General features: G+C 46.5%; 1 long non-coding RNA gene across 1 annotated transcript; it reads right to left on the bottom strand.

Annotated features, from left to right (window-relative positions):
- Positions 1 to 2,662: 2,662 nt before the first annotated feature.
- LOC131998902 (uncharacterized) lies at positions 2,663 to 4,682 on the bottom strand. Its single transcript, XR_009398917.1, has 2 exons — positions 4,615 to 4,682; positions 2,663 to 2,935 (listed from the first exon to the last, which is right to left on the bottom strand). It is a non-coding gene; the product is annotated as an uncharacterized LOC131998902 (long non-coding RNA).
- Positions 4,683 to 15,431: the final 10,749 nt, after the last annotated feature.

Below are 15,431 nucleotides of genomic sequence, written 5' to 3' on the forward strand. Positions count from 1 at the left end.
GTCAGTCACTGTGTTCAGTGCTTGAAGAATACAAAGATAAGCAAAAGATTGTTTCTGTCTTCAAGGAAATGCTCGGTCTAGTCGGGGAGACACACATACCCATGGCTATAACCCAAGTACAGACTACGGTAAGCCATGCAGTAAAGGTGTGCAAGCGCCAAGAGGACCCAGAAGCTGAGACCTGTGGAGGCTTCCTGAGAAGGTGTCATGGGAGCCACCCTGCCCAGGAGACACGGATGACAGAGCAGGGATTCCAAGTGGAAGGAGCCATGGATGACCCAAGACAGACCCTCCGGGACTGATGTGATCCCCCCTCGCTGCTATATCTCACGGTGCAGGGGGGGTGGGGTGGGGTGGGGTCAGTAAATCCCTGTTTTTTGCCAGTTCAATTCAAGGGGTGTGAAAAGGGTAAGAAGAAACAACAGACAATGCCCAAGGGCACCTTCCTTTTTCAAGAGAAGGGAAAAAGAGTAAGACCCGAACCCAATCCTGTGAGGTGGGAAGATCCACTTGGCTGCCAGGCCGGGAAACAGCTGTGAACACCAGGTTAAGCAGCACTTGTTTTGAGGGAGGAGGGAATGGAAGGTTTGGGAGTGGAAAATGGGAGGGGTCCTCTGCCCGATCCATCTGCAGTGCCCAGCAAACGCCCAAAGCCTCTGACACTTCCCTTGGGCTCAGAGGTAGTTTCCTTTTCCTTCATGGTGTGGGCTCCACTTCAGGTCTTCCAGAACCACATTTTGGCACAATCTCTTAACGTGTTCTATCACCTCCAAACAGAGTGATCCTGGACGACTTTGGTCCCGCAGACCCTTCCTCCGGTGGGACAGGGAGGGCTCATCACAGTTATCGTCCAGCCCCAAATGTCCCTAAGAAGTGATGGTGTGGGGGCACCTGGCTGGCTCAGTTAGTAGAGCCTCTGACTCTTGATCTCAGGGTCTTGTGTTCAAGCCCTTCGTTGGGTAGAGCGATTACTTGAAAAAAGAGAGAGAGAGAGAGATGTCAATGTTTGCTGCTGGGGCTCCTTTGGGTGGATTGTGCGGTAGAATGTCCAACTGCGGGGTGCTCAGGGCTCATCTCTCCTTTCGTTCCTGAAAATGAATAAGCTACCGGTTTCTGAGTGCCTCTACCGCGTCAAGCCCTGTGCAAAGCGCTTTATCTGTGCTCCCAGTGTGCTAACAAGGGGGCAGCTCATGGCCTCTGGAATACGGCAGCAACATGGACTTTTTCTTTCATTTCTGCCCTGGCGACTTGATCTCCAGAAGTGAAGCGATCAACTTCTAGAATACTTCAGGTGCCATCAGAAAGTTTGGTATCGCTAAGGGCTATGCTGACAGAAGTGCAGGAATAATTCCAGGTGACCCAGACCCTTTCTTTTTCCAGAAGAAGGGCAGGTAGTATCGGTTTCAATTCCATGTGAAGCATTTACAACCTCATTTTCCTTTGTCAATCTTTCCTTCCTTCTGGATTTTTTTTTTTAAGATTTTATTTATTTATTTGACAGACAGAGATCACAAGTAGGCAGAGAAGCAGGCAGAGAGAGAGGGGAGGAAGCAGGCTCCCTGCTGAGCAGAGAGCCCAATGTTGGGCTCCATTCCAGAACCCAGAGGCTTTAACCTGCTGAGCCACCCAGGCTGAGCCACCCAGGCGCCCCCTATCGTCTGTTTCTTTAAGGTGGTATTTCCCAAGTTGGCCACTCGTAGGAATCACCTGAAGAGGTTAAAAAAAGAAGTGCCACCCTCCCACCCCAAGAAATTGTGATATAATCTGGAGTACAACCTGGGCCTCGGGATTTTTTTTTTTTTTAATTCCCAGGTATTCCATACACACACACACATATATACGTGTATGTGTGTGTGTGTATATATATAAAGACTTTATTTATTTAGTAATCTCTGTACCTAGTATGGGGCTCTAATTGACCACCCTGAGATCAAGAGTCACATGCTCGGGCACCTGGGTGGCTCTGTTGGTTGAGCGACTGCCTTTGGCTCAGATCATGATCCTGGAATCCCGGGATCGAGTCTCTCCCTGTTTGGTAGGGAGTCTGCTTCTGCTTCTCCCTCTGATCCTCCCCCTTCTTATGCCCACTCTCTCTCTCTCTCTCAAATAAATAAATGGAATCTTTAAAAAAAAAAAAAAAAAAAAAAAAAGACACATGCTCTACTGACTGAGCCGGCCAGGTGTTCCAATTACTTCACACATTTAATAACTGCAGAATATATATATGTGTGTGTGTGTGTGTGTGTGTGTGTGTGTGTGTGTATACATATATTTTGTTTGTTTGTTTTTGAGAGGGAGAGTGCACACAAGCACGAGCATGCGTCAGGGAGAGGCAGAAGGGGAAGAAGAAGAAGAAGGAAAGGATCCCAAGTCAGAGGAGGAGGCAGGGCTCAGTCCCACGACGCTGAGGTCCTGACCTGAGTCCAAACCAAGAGTCAGGCTCTTAACCATCTGAGCCACGCAGGTGCGCCAGCTACAGAATATTTCATCGTAGGGATTATATTCATGTATTTAAGCAATCCCTTGGAACTGGACATTTAGGTTGTTTCCAGTAGTTTTGTATTATACACAATGTGCAGGAGACATATTTGCACATATTGTGCAAACATTTCTATAAGATTCATGAGGTGAAATTGCTTAGTCAAAGAACATAATATATAGGTAAGTATACACTTACGTATTTATTTCTGGGTTTCGGTCAATGAACAAAGGAAGCACCTCATGTTGTCTTTTGCTCTGTGCATACGTGGACTTATTGTGACGAAGTGGCTTCTGAGGACGGGATCCTTGAGGATCCTGAGGACTGGCAGGGCTGCTGCTGGCCACGACATCCGGGACTAGACTTCAGCTCTTCCATGGGAGGCAGGAGGGGGCCAAGGTGCAGAGTCATCCTTCCTCTCCCCGCAGGGTGCCTTTTGATGTGTTGGCCCGTGACCTAGGAAGTTGGAGGCACTTTGTGAACTATCAGAAGAGGTGGAACATGCCAGTGAGAATCAACCAGCACTCATTTTGACTGAAGCTAGGCCCTGTCCACAGAGGCAGGGCCTGAAAGAAATGAAAGAGGGTCAGGGGGCAGCAAATCCCAGAGCCATGGTCGAATCTTGACAGGGCTTCTCACAGAGGTGAGGAAGAACTGTCCCTTTTCCTGGCCTGCCCTGCAGACCTAGTGTTTGAAACAAAATGTGGGCTCTTCAGGAGGCCATCTTAGGAGGGCAAGGAGTGCTCAGGTGGGGTCAGTCCTGACGCCCCAGGAAGGGTCAGGGTGATGGCCTGATTTTGGAGCTAGTTGGTAAACATGTAAACAATAGAGTCTGAGGAGTTGTGCAGGAGAATGTGAGGTAGGGGTTACCGGGAGCGTGCTCAGACTTACACTCAAGGTATGGGGTAGGGGGTAGGGGGTAGGGAGTAGGGAGTGAGGGGAAAGACCTGGGCTCATATCTTGCGCTGCTGCTGGTAGCTGACGGCCCCTGACTGCGTGGAGGCTTGGGGCAAGCCTCGCCTCTGAGCCCTTGCCTCACCTGGAAAATGTGGCTCATACTCACCTGGGTTGTTTTGAGATTCACCTAAGGGACCAGATATAAAGGCACTCAGCGCCGTTCTCAGTTCTTAATAAATAGTGGCTGCATTTATGAGCAGATTAGGAAGCCTAGCAAAAAGATAGGAACCAACATCCTCCAGGACAGTCCCCACGTGAGGCCTGGAACCGAGATGCTGGAGGCTACTAGCATGGCGGCTGCTGGGTGGGACGTTCTGTCCTAGGACAAAGGGCCTGCTCCTTCCGCCGCCGCTGCCGCATTCTAGCCTGGGGACTTGAGCCTGGTGTCCCCGTTGCTATTCCTGCCTTGGCCCCGTTTCCCCGGCAAGTACCCTGAACCTCCAGACAAGTACCCTCAACTGTGACGAGGGTCCGGGGGTCTCGTGGACGAGAGTCCAGGGCCGAGTGGGAAAGAGGGGAGTGGCGTTGACAATGGGGAAGCTGTAAAAACTGTAAATGGTGCGGCGCGGAGCATGGCTCCAGCTGTCTAGCACTCTCCGGAGCTGGCAAGAGCCCAAGGAGGGAGCCCAGACCTCGGGCGCCTTTTGTCCCTGGTCTTGGCTATGTAAAATGTGGGGGAAGGGGCAAGAATCCGTGGAACTTGTCCATTCATCGGAGGCCCCTGCTGCCAGCAGGTGCGAGGGTGGGGGAGGGAGATGCGGACTCTGGCCTGGAAGGTTTAGAAATAAGAATTGCAACTCAGCATGCAGTGGACTGACAAACAGATTCCTCAGGTTCTCCCTCTAAGGCTGTGAACCTTCAGGCCAGCCAGACTCCATCCTGCTTTGAATGCGGCCGTGAACTGGTTCCCCGCCCCCCAGTGGGCCTCCAGCCGCCCCTCTCCCTCTCGCCTGGTCCCAAATCCCAGCTTTGCTCGCTCTGCCAAAGAACGCTGCTTCGCCAGGCCTCCTCCCAAGCCCGTTTGATTTTTGGAGCTTTTTGTTTGTTTTTCTTTGTCTGCTCCTCTCTGGCTTCCAGCACCTTCTCCAAAACACCACATGCAAGCATTTAGATGTTGCTTGGACCGAAGTCTTAGAAAAAGCAGTGTGGGGAGAGGAAGGACTGGGAGCCACACAAACCTGAGTCCGAACCCTGCTCTGACCGTCCCAGCTGAGTGTGTTCAAGGCAAGTCTCAAACCTTCCCAAGCCTGAGTGCTCTGTAGGTAGAATGGAAATTCCCTTTGTTCTTCCCTCTCAAGGTTCTTGTACAAATTAAACGCTAAGTTAATGTTTAGAAAGCTCTTAGCACAATTCTTGGCACAGAATAGATGCTCAATGAATACTAAGTTATTCCCCATAATAGTCCTAGGAAAATAAGGCGGAACCTCCCTACAGTCTTGTTTCGATTTCTATTTCCCTGTTGCTAGACAGATTAATCTTTTTTTGTATGTATATTGGCCATTTGCATATCTTATGTGAGTTGTCTCTTCATATCGGCCACCCGTCTTTCTCTTTTCTTCTTCTTCTTCTTTTTTTAAGATTATATTTATTTAGTTGACAGAGAGAAATGCAGCTAGAGAGGGAACACAAGCAGAGGGAGTGCGAGAGGGAAAAGCAAGGAGCCCTATGAGGGAAAAGCAAGGAGCCCTATGCGGGGCTCGATCCCAGGACCTTGGGATCATGAACTGAGCCAAAGGCAGATGCTTAGCGACTGAGCCACCCAGGCATCCGGGGCACCCACTTTTCTTTTAAGGTTTTATGGGCTTTTTATGGGTCTTTGGTTTAATGATTGGTGGAACACCTTTATACATTCTGAAGTTCTTTGTTAATACAGTCTGCAGATTTTTTTCTTTTGGCCTGTTACTTGCTTTGGCTTTTTTTTTTTTTTTAAGATTTTATTTTATTTTTTTTCCTTTTATTTTTTTTTAAAGATTTTTATTTATTTATTGGACAGAGAGAGATCACAAGTAGGCAGAGAGGCAGGCAGAGAAAGAGGAGGAAGCAGGCTCCCTGCTGAGCAGAGAGCCCGATGCGGGCCTCGATTCCAGGACCCTGGAATCATGACCTGAGCCGAAGGCAGAGGCTTTAACCCACTGAGCCACCCAGGCGCCCTAAGATTTTATTTTTAAGTCCTCTCCACACCCCACGTGGGGCTTGAACTCACAACAACCCAGAGACCAAGAGGGAGTCTTCTACTGACTAACCGGCCAGGTGCCCCGCTTTGGGCTTTTTGCTGTCTTTCAACGTACAGAGTCTGTTTTTCTTTCTACACAGTGTACGCCCAAATCTGCCTATAAGGGCGGGGTCCTCTATAGGGTAATGTAGTCGGCAGTTTTGTGGGCCGCAGTGACTCTCCCCTTGAACAGTGCCCGGCCCAGAGCTTTCTCAAACCTAACATTGTTCTATAAACAAACGGGAAAAAGCTGCGGTATCATTTGACCGATCCTGCCGAATCCTACTTCTGTCCCCAAATGTACACACTCCCACCTACTGGTTTCTGGAAGGATCACATCTTTACTGGCTGGCTGATTTGGGAAAACTCCAAGATCTGACTGAGAAATTAGCAGCTGAATGAGACTGTGGAGGTCCTCCATTAACCCTCTCTTTGGGGCTCAGGGCTGACTAGATCTCTCCATAGTTCCCATCCCACCATTTGCCCAGACTCACATTAACTGACCATTTACCTGATGCGTTTCTGAGAAGTTGTGTGTAAATCTAATTTGATAGATTGTATTTTAATGCTCTGGGAGAAAAGGAAATTAAAATAAATGTTGTAAATTCTTTTTTTTTTTTTTTTAAAGATTTTATTTATTTATTTATTTGACAGAGAGAAATCACAAGTAGGCAGAGAGGCAGGCAGAGAGAGAGAGAGGGGAGGAAGCAGGCTCCCTGCTGAGCAGAGAGCCCGATGCGGGACTCGATCCCAGGACCCTGAGATCATGACCTGAGCCGAAGGCAGCGGCTTAACCACTGAGCCACCTGGCACCCTAAATGTTGTAAATTCTAACTCATTTATTGGGCGCTTAGTATGTGCCATCCGCTGACGAAGCACTTTAAAGACCTTATTTAATCCTCATGACCATGAGGAAAGCTCAAAAATGTCTCCATTTTATAAATAAGGATCCTGAAGATCGAAGGGGTTATTAGGTAGCTTGGCCAAGGTCACCCAGTTGGAATGTTGCCAGATTGGCAAATAAACGTGTAGGGGCCCAGTGAAATTTGAATTTCATATAAACGAGTAATTTTTTTTAATATAGCAGACCTCAGAGATTGCATATGCAGTATTTTATCTGGCAACTCTATCCACACGCACGTTAAGTGGGGAATGTGAACTGGAATCCAAATCTCCTGATTGCCTGGTGCCTTCCAGTGGTAAGACCACAGAGTACACGCATGGGATTCTTTGAAAAGGGAAGCACCTTCTTAAACTAAGTTTTGGGCTCCGCCTCAGACATGCTGAGTAAAGGGTCTGGGGGCAGTTACATCCCTAGCAAGCACCTCAGCCACAAGCCTCCACTCCTCAGGGAGTCCTCTGCACTCTGAATTTTTTTTTTTTTAAGAAGTCTTTTTTTTTTTTTTTTTTAAAGATTATTTATTTATTTATTTGACAGAGATCACAAGTAGGCAGAGAGGCAGGCAGAAAGAGAGGAGGAAGCAGGCTCCCTGCTGAGCAGAGAGCCCGATGATGCCGGGCTCAATCCCAGGACCCTGAGATCATGACCTGAGCTGAAGGCAAAGGCTTAACCCACTGAGCCACCCAGGCACCCCTGTGCTCTGATTTTTGAGAGCACTTCGGTATGTACCCAGCTTGCAAATTTAGATGCCCATATTCTGCGGTCTTACGGTTGCAAACATTCCTAGTAACTTCACATTCCTTCAGTCATTCATCCATTCAACTCCTTGACAGGTATTTATAGCTGGAGGGCCTGTCCTGCCAGCCAGAGATAAAAAGATGAATTAGACGCAGCCCCTGCCCTTGAGGAGCACAGACAGGTAAGTAAACAGACGCCATTAGGTGGGTGGTGGGTGATAGATATTTGGTCCAAAACAGAGGGGGTCGGGGTGGGAGAAGTCAGATACAAATTCCAGAAGATTCGCTTCAGCCAAGTCTTGAAGGGTCCATAGTGGGGCACATGGGAGGCTCAGGTCATGATCCCAGGATCCTGGGATCAAGGCCCTCATTGGGCTCCCTGCTCGGCAGAAAGCTTTCTTCTCCCTCTCCCACTCCCCCTGCTAGTGTTCCCTCTCTAGCTGCATTTCTCTGTGTCAACTAAATAAATATAATCTTAAAAAAAAATTTATGAAGGGTCCATAGTTTTGTTTTCCTCTGAAGGGATATAACACAGGATGACAGATATGAAATTTAGCTAGTGGTTATATCTTGCCATAAGAGATAAATTCAGATGAAGGAGAAAATGAACACAAGGGCTCCAGAGTCAGACCTCTTGGTTATAGACAAGTTCCACCACTTACTGGTCATGAAACCGTGGCCATGTACTAACCCTTCCTCTCCGTGCCTCAATTTGTCTTCTGGGAAATGGGGATGACCGCATTATCTTCCTCATTGGTTTGGTGTACAATTGAGGAATCCATATAAAAAATATAATGCCTACCACAGCTCCTGAAAAGTAGTAAGGATACAATGGAGGTCCACATTGACAATTTCCCCTTCTCTTCTAGATCTTTCCTTCAGCCTACAAATGCCTTGTATTTTTCCATCCTTGACCTCCGATCCTCCTCTGACTATTGGCACATAGTCTGTTGCTTTTTTTTTTTTTAATGGCACAACTCAGAATTATCTTTTCCTCATTGCCTATTTCTACTGCTCACCTCCTCTCTCCTAAACTCTCTCCATGGAACCTGCCTTTGGCAAAGCTGCTGCTAACCTTCGCCGTGCAGTTCCAGTGGGCAATTCTGTTTCTGTCTCCGTAACCCTATAGCAGTATTTGAGGCAGCTGGTAGTGCCTGCTTCCCTTGGCTCCCAGGCACCACCCTCACCTGGTTTTCTCCCCTTCCTTCCCTGCTGCTGCTTCCCCATCTCCTGGGCTGCCTCTTCCTCCTCCTGTCCTGGTCGTACTCCTAGATGTGAAAGTCCACAGGGCTCAGTCCTTCTCTGTCTATAGTCACTTCTTAGGTGATCTCTTGTAATCTACTGATTTAAAATCCAACCTTTATTTCTGATGATTCCCACGTTGATAGCACCCACTCATATCTCTCCTGAACTCAAGCCTAAACAGCCAATTGCCTGTGTAACATCACCACTGGGTGTCCAGTAGGCATCTTTGATTCAGCCCATCCGTAAACAGACTCATGACTTACCACCTGTCCCTACCCAGAATCTGTTCTTCCTTCAGAGTTTCCCATCCCAGTAAATAGTACCCTCATTCACTCGGTTGTCCAGGCCAAAGGCTTAGAATCACTCTTGATTCCTCTTTCTCTCATTCCCCACACCGAAACTCAAATTATTTCCATTCTAGTTTCTTTTCTTTTTTTGTTTTGTTTTTTTTTTTTAATATATTTTATTTATTTATTTGAGAGTGAGAGAGAGAACATGAGAGGGGAGAAAGTCAGAGGGAGAAGCAGACTCCCCACAAAGCTGAGGTGGGACTCGATCCTGGGACTCCAGGATCATGACCAGAGCTGAAGGAAGTCGCCCAACCGACTGAGCCACCCAGGCGCCCTATGCATTCCAGTTTCAAAGGGCATCCCACATCGGATGCTTCTCACTTCCTCCAAAGCAAGGTTTCTTAGCTGCCATACTTTGGACATTCTGGATTAGGCAACTCTTTGTTCTGAGAGCTGGCCAGTGCTTTGCTGCTGGATGCTCGGCTGCATCTGTGGTCTTTCCCCAATAGATGCTAGTAGCATCTTCCTGGTTGTGACAACCAAAAATGTCTCCAGCTGACACCAAATGTCCCTGGCCTGGGTAGTAGGGGAAGGACAGGGAGGGACAAAATCACCATGGTTGAGAACCATGTCTCCACAGCTACCATTCCCTAGTTTCAACCATTATTTCCTCCTACCAGATAACCTCCTCACTGATTTCCCTACCTCCATTCTAGCTCCTCATTCTCCATATAGCAGCAACCAGAGTAATCTTTTTTTTTTTTTTTTTTAATTTACTCAAAATAGGCTCCATGCCCAGTGTGGGACTTGAACTCATAATTCCTGAGACCAAGCGGTGCATGTTTTTTTTTTTTTTTTAAAGATTTTATTTATTTATTTGACAGAGAGAAATCACAAGTAGTCGGAGAGGCAGGCAGAGAGAGAGAGAGGGAAGCAGGCTCCCCGCTTAGTAGAGAGCCCGATGCGGGACTTGATCCCAGGACCCCAAGATCATGACCCAAGCCGAAGGCAGCGGCTTAACCCACTGAGCCACCCAGGCACCCCACCAAGCATTGCATGTTTTACTGACTGAGTTAGCCAGGCACCCCTGAATGAATTATCCTTTAACTCTTTTTTTTTTTTTTTTAAGATTTTATTTATTTATTTGAGAGACACAGAGTGAGCAAGAGAGAGCACATGAGCAGGGGCAGAGGCAGAGACAGAAGCAGGATTCCTTGTTGAGCAAAGAGCCCGATGTGGGGCTTGATCCCAGGACCCTGGGATCATGACCTGAGCTGAAAGCAGACCCTTAAGGATTGAGCCACTCAGGCACCCCAAGGCTCCAACTTTTTAACAGACGTGGAACTCAGGGGGCAGAACCTTTCAAAAATGGTTTACTTCTGGATTGGGAACAAGCCCAGATGGTTTCGAATCTAGAAGACATGACAGCAGGACTCTGCTCAGCTAACAACTCTATTCCTCCTGCTCTGTCCTCTTTTGTCTGGAAGCAAATTGAACATGCTGGTGTCATACGGGGAAGCTGCGTCAGGCCTTTGAACCGGCTACACTACAGGTATTTTGACCTTGTCAGCCCATAGGATACATTTCAGATTAAGTGATTATTCTTGAGTATTTTTATATACTGTTTCATCTTTGTCTTTTTTAGGATTTTATTTATTTATTTGACAGAGAGTGAACCCACATAAGCAGTGGGAGCAGCAGGCAGAAGCAGAGGGAAAGGGAAAAGCAGATCCCCCATGGAGCAGGGAGACCCATGGACTCAGATCATGAACTGAGCTTAAGGCAGGTACTTAACCCACTGAGCCGCCCAGGCACCTGTTTTGTCTTTTTCAAGAACATTCACACCACTCGGTAATTTCTCATGATGGCTGTGAACTGCAGCTCCGCTTTCCCAAATATACAGGGAAACTGGGGGTTAGAGGGTTAACTTCATTCTAAAAGTGTTTACTGAACACCTTCTATGTGCCAGGTGTTGGGCTGGGTCATGCTGGACAGGAGGATCACTAGGCAGGCATGCAGGAGCGAGAGGCAGGAATATTCTGTCTATAACCGAGGTGTGAACCAAGAGTTGAGAGAAGGTGATGAGATTGTTTCTATATTGGGAGACAACTTTTGGGAAGGTTTTATTGTGTGGGTGACACTTTTTTTAAAACCCACTTTAAACATGCTGGCTTTGTTCTTTTTATTCCTTGTATTCCTAATTCCTACAGATTCCAATTATTATCAATGGGTGTATACTTAGACACACACAAACATGCATTATAAAAATAAAATATGGGGCTGCCTGGGTGGCTCAGTGGGTTAAAGCCTCTGCCTTTGGCTCAGGTTGTGATCCTAGGGTTCTTGGATCGAGCCCCGCATCAGGCTCTCTGCTCAGCGGGGAACCTGCTTCCTCCTCTCGCTCTTCCTGCCTTTCTGCCTACATGTGATCTCCGTCTGTCAAATAAATAAAATCTTAAAATAAAATAAAATATGGATTCTGACTTCTTTTAAACTTAACCATATTTTGGCTATATCCAAGGATATTCATTGCTGGAGTCTGTGTATTAACAAGACCTAAAGCCCACTAAAATATCCACCAGTAGGGAACTGAATAAATAGTTCTCTTTAGGTGGCGTATTTTACAGGGGGAAAAAATGAGATAGGTATGTATGGTATGGAACAGTCTCCAAGCTACACTGTAAAGCATAAAAAGTTAAGGTGCCTGGGTGGCTCAGTCAGTTAATCGGGGGACTCTTGATTTTGGCTCAGGTCAGGATCTCAGGGTCGTGAGGTGGAGCCCTGTGTCGAGGTCCATGCTCAGCGGGGAGTCTCCTGGGGATTCTCTCTCTCTTTTTTTTTTTTCACAGCCATTAAAAAATGTTTATTGGATTTAAGCACAGAAGAAATGCTTAAATCACAAGAGTAATACTGAATTTTAAATAGATTATAAGCAAAGGAAATGGAATATGCATCATTCACAGGCATGAAAAGGAAGAAACACTGAAATGAGTCTTGGAGCACACTCAGTGGTCTTCTGTCCCTATCTATTTTGAAACTTAGAGTTCCCCAGGACAAGTATATGCTCTGTTTTTAAACATGGGCTAGGATGCTCACTGGAGCGTAATGAGAAGACTTCAAGAAGCACACTAAAGCATTGGATGAGGGCTCCATACCCGGAGCTCTCCTTACCAAAGCCTTTAAGCAAAGCAAGTCCCATTCCATGCTTGGGATTAAGATTAAGGATCCCTGCACAGCCAGGCAGCACAACAGAGCCCTGGGACTGTGGTCTGTGTGGCCCACCCTCTGCCACAGCATCTCTAGCAGCAACCCACGGAATGGGAAAAGATATTTGCAAATGACAGTACAGACAAAAGGTTGATATCCAGGATCTATAGTGAACTCCTCAAACTCAACCCACACGAAACAGGCAAACATATAAAAAAATGGGCAGAAGATATGAACAGACACTTCTTCAATCAAGATATACAAATGGCTATCAGACACATGAAAAAATGTTCATCATCATTAGCCCTCAGGGAGATTCAAATTAAAACCACATTGAGATATAACCTCACACCAGTTAGAATGGCCAAAATTAACAAAATAGGAAACAACATGTGTTGGAGAGGATGTGGAGAAAGGGGAACCCTCTTACACTGTTGGTGGGAATGCAAGTTCGTGCAGCCTCTTTGGAGAACAGTGTGGAGATTCCTCAAGAAATTAAAAATAGAGCTTCCCTATGACCCTGCAATTGCACTCCTGGGTATTTACCCCAAGGATACAGATGTCGTGAAAAGAAGGGCCATCTGTACCCCAATGTTTATAGCAGCAAACTATGGAAACATAGTTTTTTCCAAACCATGGAAAGAACCAAGATGCCCTTCAACGGACAAATGGATAAGGAAGATGTGGTCCATATACACTATGGAGTATTATGCCTCCATCAGAAAGTATGAATACCCAACTTTTGTAGCAACATGGACGGGACTGGAAGAGATTATGCTGAATGAAATAAGTCAAGCAGAGAGAATCAATTATCATATGGTTTCACTTATTTGTGGAGCCTAACAAATATCATGGAGGACAAGGGGTGTTAAAGAGGAGAAGGGTGTTGGGGGAAATTGGAAGGGGAGGTGAATCACGAGAGACTATGGACTCTGAAAAACAATCTGAGGGGTTTGAAGTGGCGGGGGGGGGGGGGGGGTGGGGGTACCAGGTGGTGGGTATTATAGAGGGCACGGACTGCATGGAGCACTGGGTGTGGTGAAAAAATAATGAATACTGTTTCTCTCTCTCTCTCTCTCTTTTTTTTTAAGATCTTATTTATTTGACAGAGATCAGAAGTAGGCAGAGCAGCAGGTGGGGGGTGGGGGGAAGCAGACTCCCCAATGAGCAGAGAGCCCGATGAGGAGCTTGATCTCAGGACCCTGAGACCATGACCTGAGCCGAAGGCAGAGGCTGAACACACTGAGCCACCCAGGCGCCCCTGGGATTCTCTTTCTCCTTTTCCCCCTCCACCTGCTCATGTGTGTGCTCTCTCTCTCTCAATAAATAAACAAAATCTTTTTTAAAAGTGTAAAAAGCAAGCTGTAAGACAGAGTTTTTAAAAGGAAAAGATGGGTATATGTATATGTGTGTGTGTGAGAGAGAATAATAATCACACATATAAGTTTATATATATATATATATAAAACATTTCTGGAAAAATTCCTAAGAAACCATGAACAGTGGCTGTCTCTGGGATGGGAGACAGACTTATTTTTCATCATTTACCGTGTCATCCTGTGTGAATTTTTTTTTTTTTTTTTTTTTTTGCTGGTGTTTAAAAATTTTTTTCTTTTTTTTTTTTCCTTTTAATAATCTCTGCACTCATTGTGGAGCTCGAACTCACAACACTGAGATCAGGAGTCACATGCTCTACTGACTGAGCCAGCCAGGTGCCCCTATTAACTAGTGCCTGGCACATAGGTGTTCAGTTTAAATTTTTCAGTTAAAAATATAGTTAATCAGTGGGGCGCCTGGGTGGCTCAGTGGGTTAAGCCTCTGCCTTCGGCTCAGGTCATGATCCTGGGGTCCTGGGATCGAGCCCCGAATCGGGCTCTCTGCTCGGCAGGGAGCCTGCTTCCCTCTCTCTCTCTGTCTGCCTCCCTCTGCCTGCCTATGATCTCTCTTTCTGTCAAAAAAAAAAATTAAAAAAATATATAAATATAGTTAATTGGGGCATCTGGCTGGCTCAGTCAGTAGAGCATGTGACTCCTGATCTCAGTGTTGTGAGTTTGAGCCCCACACTGAGTGTAGAGATGACTAACAAAAACAAACTTAAACAAAAAAACCTAGTTAATTAAAAATAAACTACACAACATAGCATGGGCATTTCTCCTGTGTATACACAGTTTTCCTGTGTATAACTCTCATTGCCACATAGATAGTTCACATGTACTAACTTACTATGCCCCACAACAACCCTCAATCATTCCATTTCACAGATAAGGAAACTGAGGCAACTTTCCCAAGGTCACACAGATATTAGGTGGTGGAACATGCATTTATTTATTTATTTATTTAAAAGATTTTATTTATTTATTTGACAGACAGAGATCACAAGTAGGCAGAGAGGCAGGCAGAGAGAGAGGAGGAAGCAGGCTCCCTGCTGAGCAGAGAGCCCGATGTGGGGCTTGATCCCAGGACCCTGGGATCATTACCTGAGCCAAAGGCAGAGGCTTTAACCCACTGAGCCACCCAGGAGCCCCTGGAACATGCATTTAAATCCATGGGACCTGGGTCTGAAGTCCCTGCTTTTAACCATCTGTGAGGACACTGCTCTCCTCCAGGTTAAGGGCTGCAAAGTGTATTCAACCAAGTCATAGTCTTTATCTAACCACTCCTCCTTTGATAGGCATTCTGGTTGCTTCTCAGACTTGACTATTACCTACCAGGCTGCAGAAACACCCTTGTGATTAACCTTTTGTGCTCTTGGGTAAATACATTTATAAGAGAAGTCTGGGAAATGAAACCACTGCATTGTCTAAAATTTGGTAGTTATTGCCAAATTACATCCCATTGTTTTATTTCACTAATGTGTTCTCCCCTTGTCTGTGTATGAGAATGAGGAAGTAGCCCAGAAGTCCAGTAGCTAGAAAAGGGGAAGCTCGGTCCTAGATGAAGAGAGAATGAGCAGAGACACTGACCTGTGTGCTCTGTGAGGTCAACTAGCTCATCTTTGTTCAACGAATAGTTATTGTGCCCTTCCTGAGTGCTTTGGGACAATGGAGACAGAGTCATGGCACACACCGACATGGTCTATGCTTTCATGGGACAGACAGTCTATGGAGAGAGATGGTAATGAAGTAAACACAGGGTGAAAATATAACAACAGTGTGCAAGAAATGCTATGGGGGAGAAAATGGAGTGCTGCGGGAGGGAATAATGGAGGCTTTCTTTCGAGAGGGTGGTCAGGGGAGGTCCTTCTGGGGAAGAGACATTGCACTGGGGACGGAAGGAAGAGTCGAAATTAACAGAAGAGTTGAAGGGAGCAAGGCTGTTTCCCGGCCCCTAAAGAAGTTGGAGTGGCAGGTGGGGCCAAGGCCTGAGAGCCTTTTTGGGGGTGGGGGGGTGGGGGCCCTAGAGC

The sequence above is a fragment of the Mustela nigripes genome, chromosome 13, assembly GCF_022355385.1.
Source record: "Mustela nigripes isolate SB6536 chromosome 13, MUSNIG.SB6536, whole genome shotgun sequence".
NCBI classification, from domain to species: Eukaryota; Metazoa; Chordata; class Mammalia; order Carnivora; family Mustelidae; genus Mustela; species Mustela nigripes.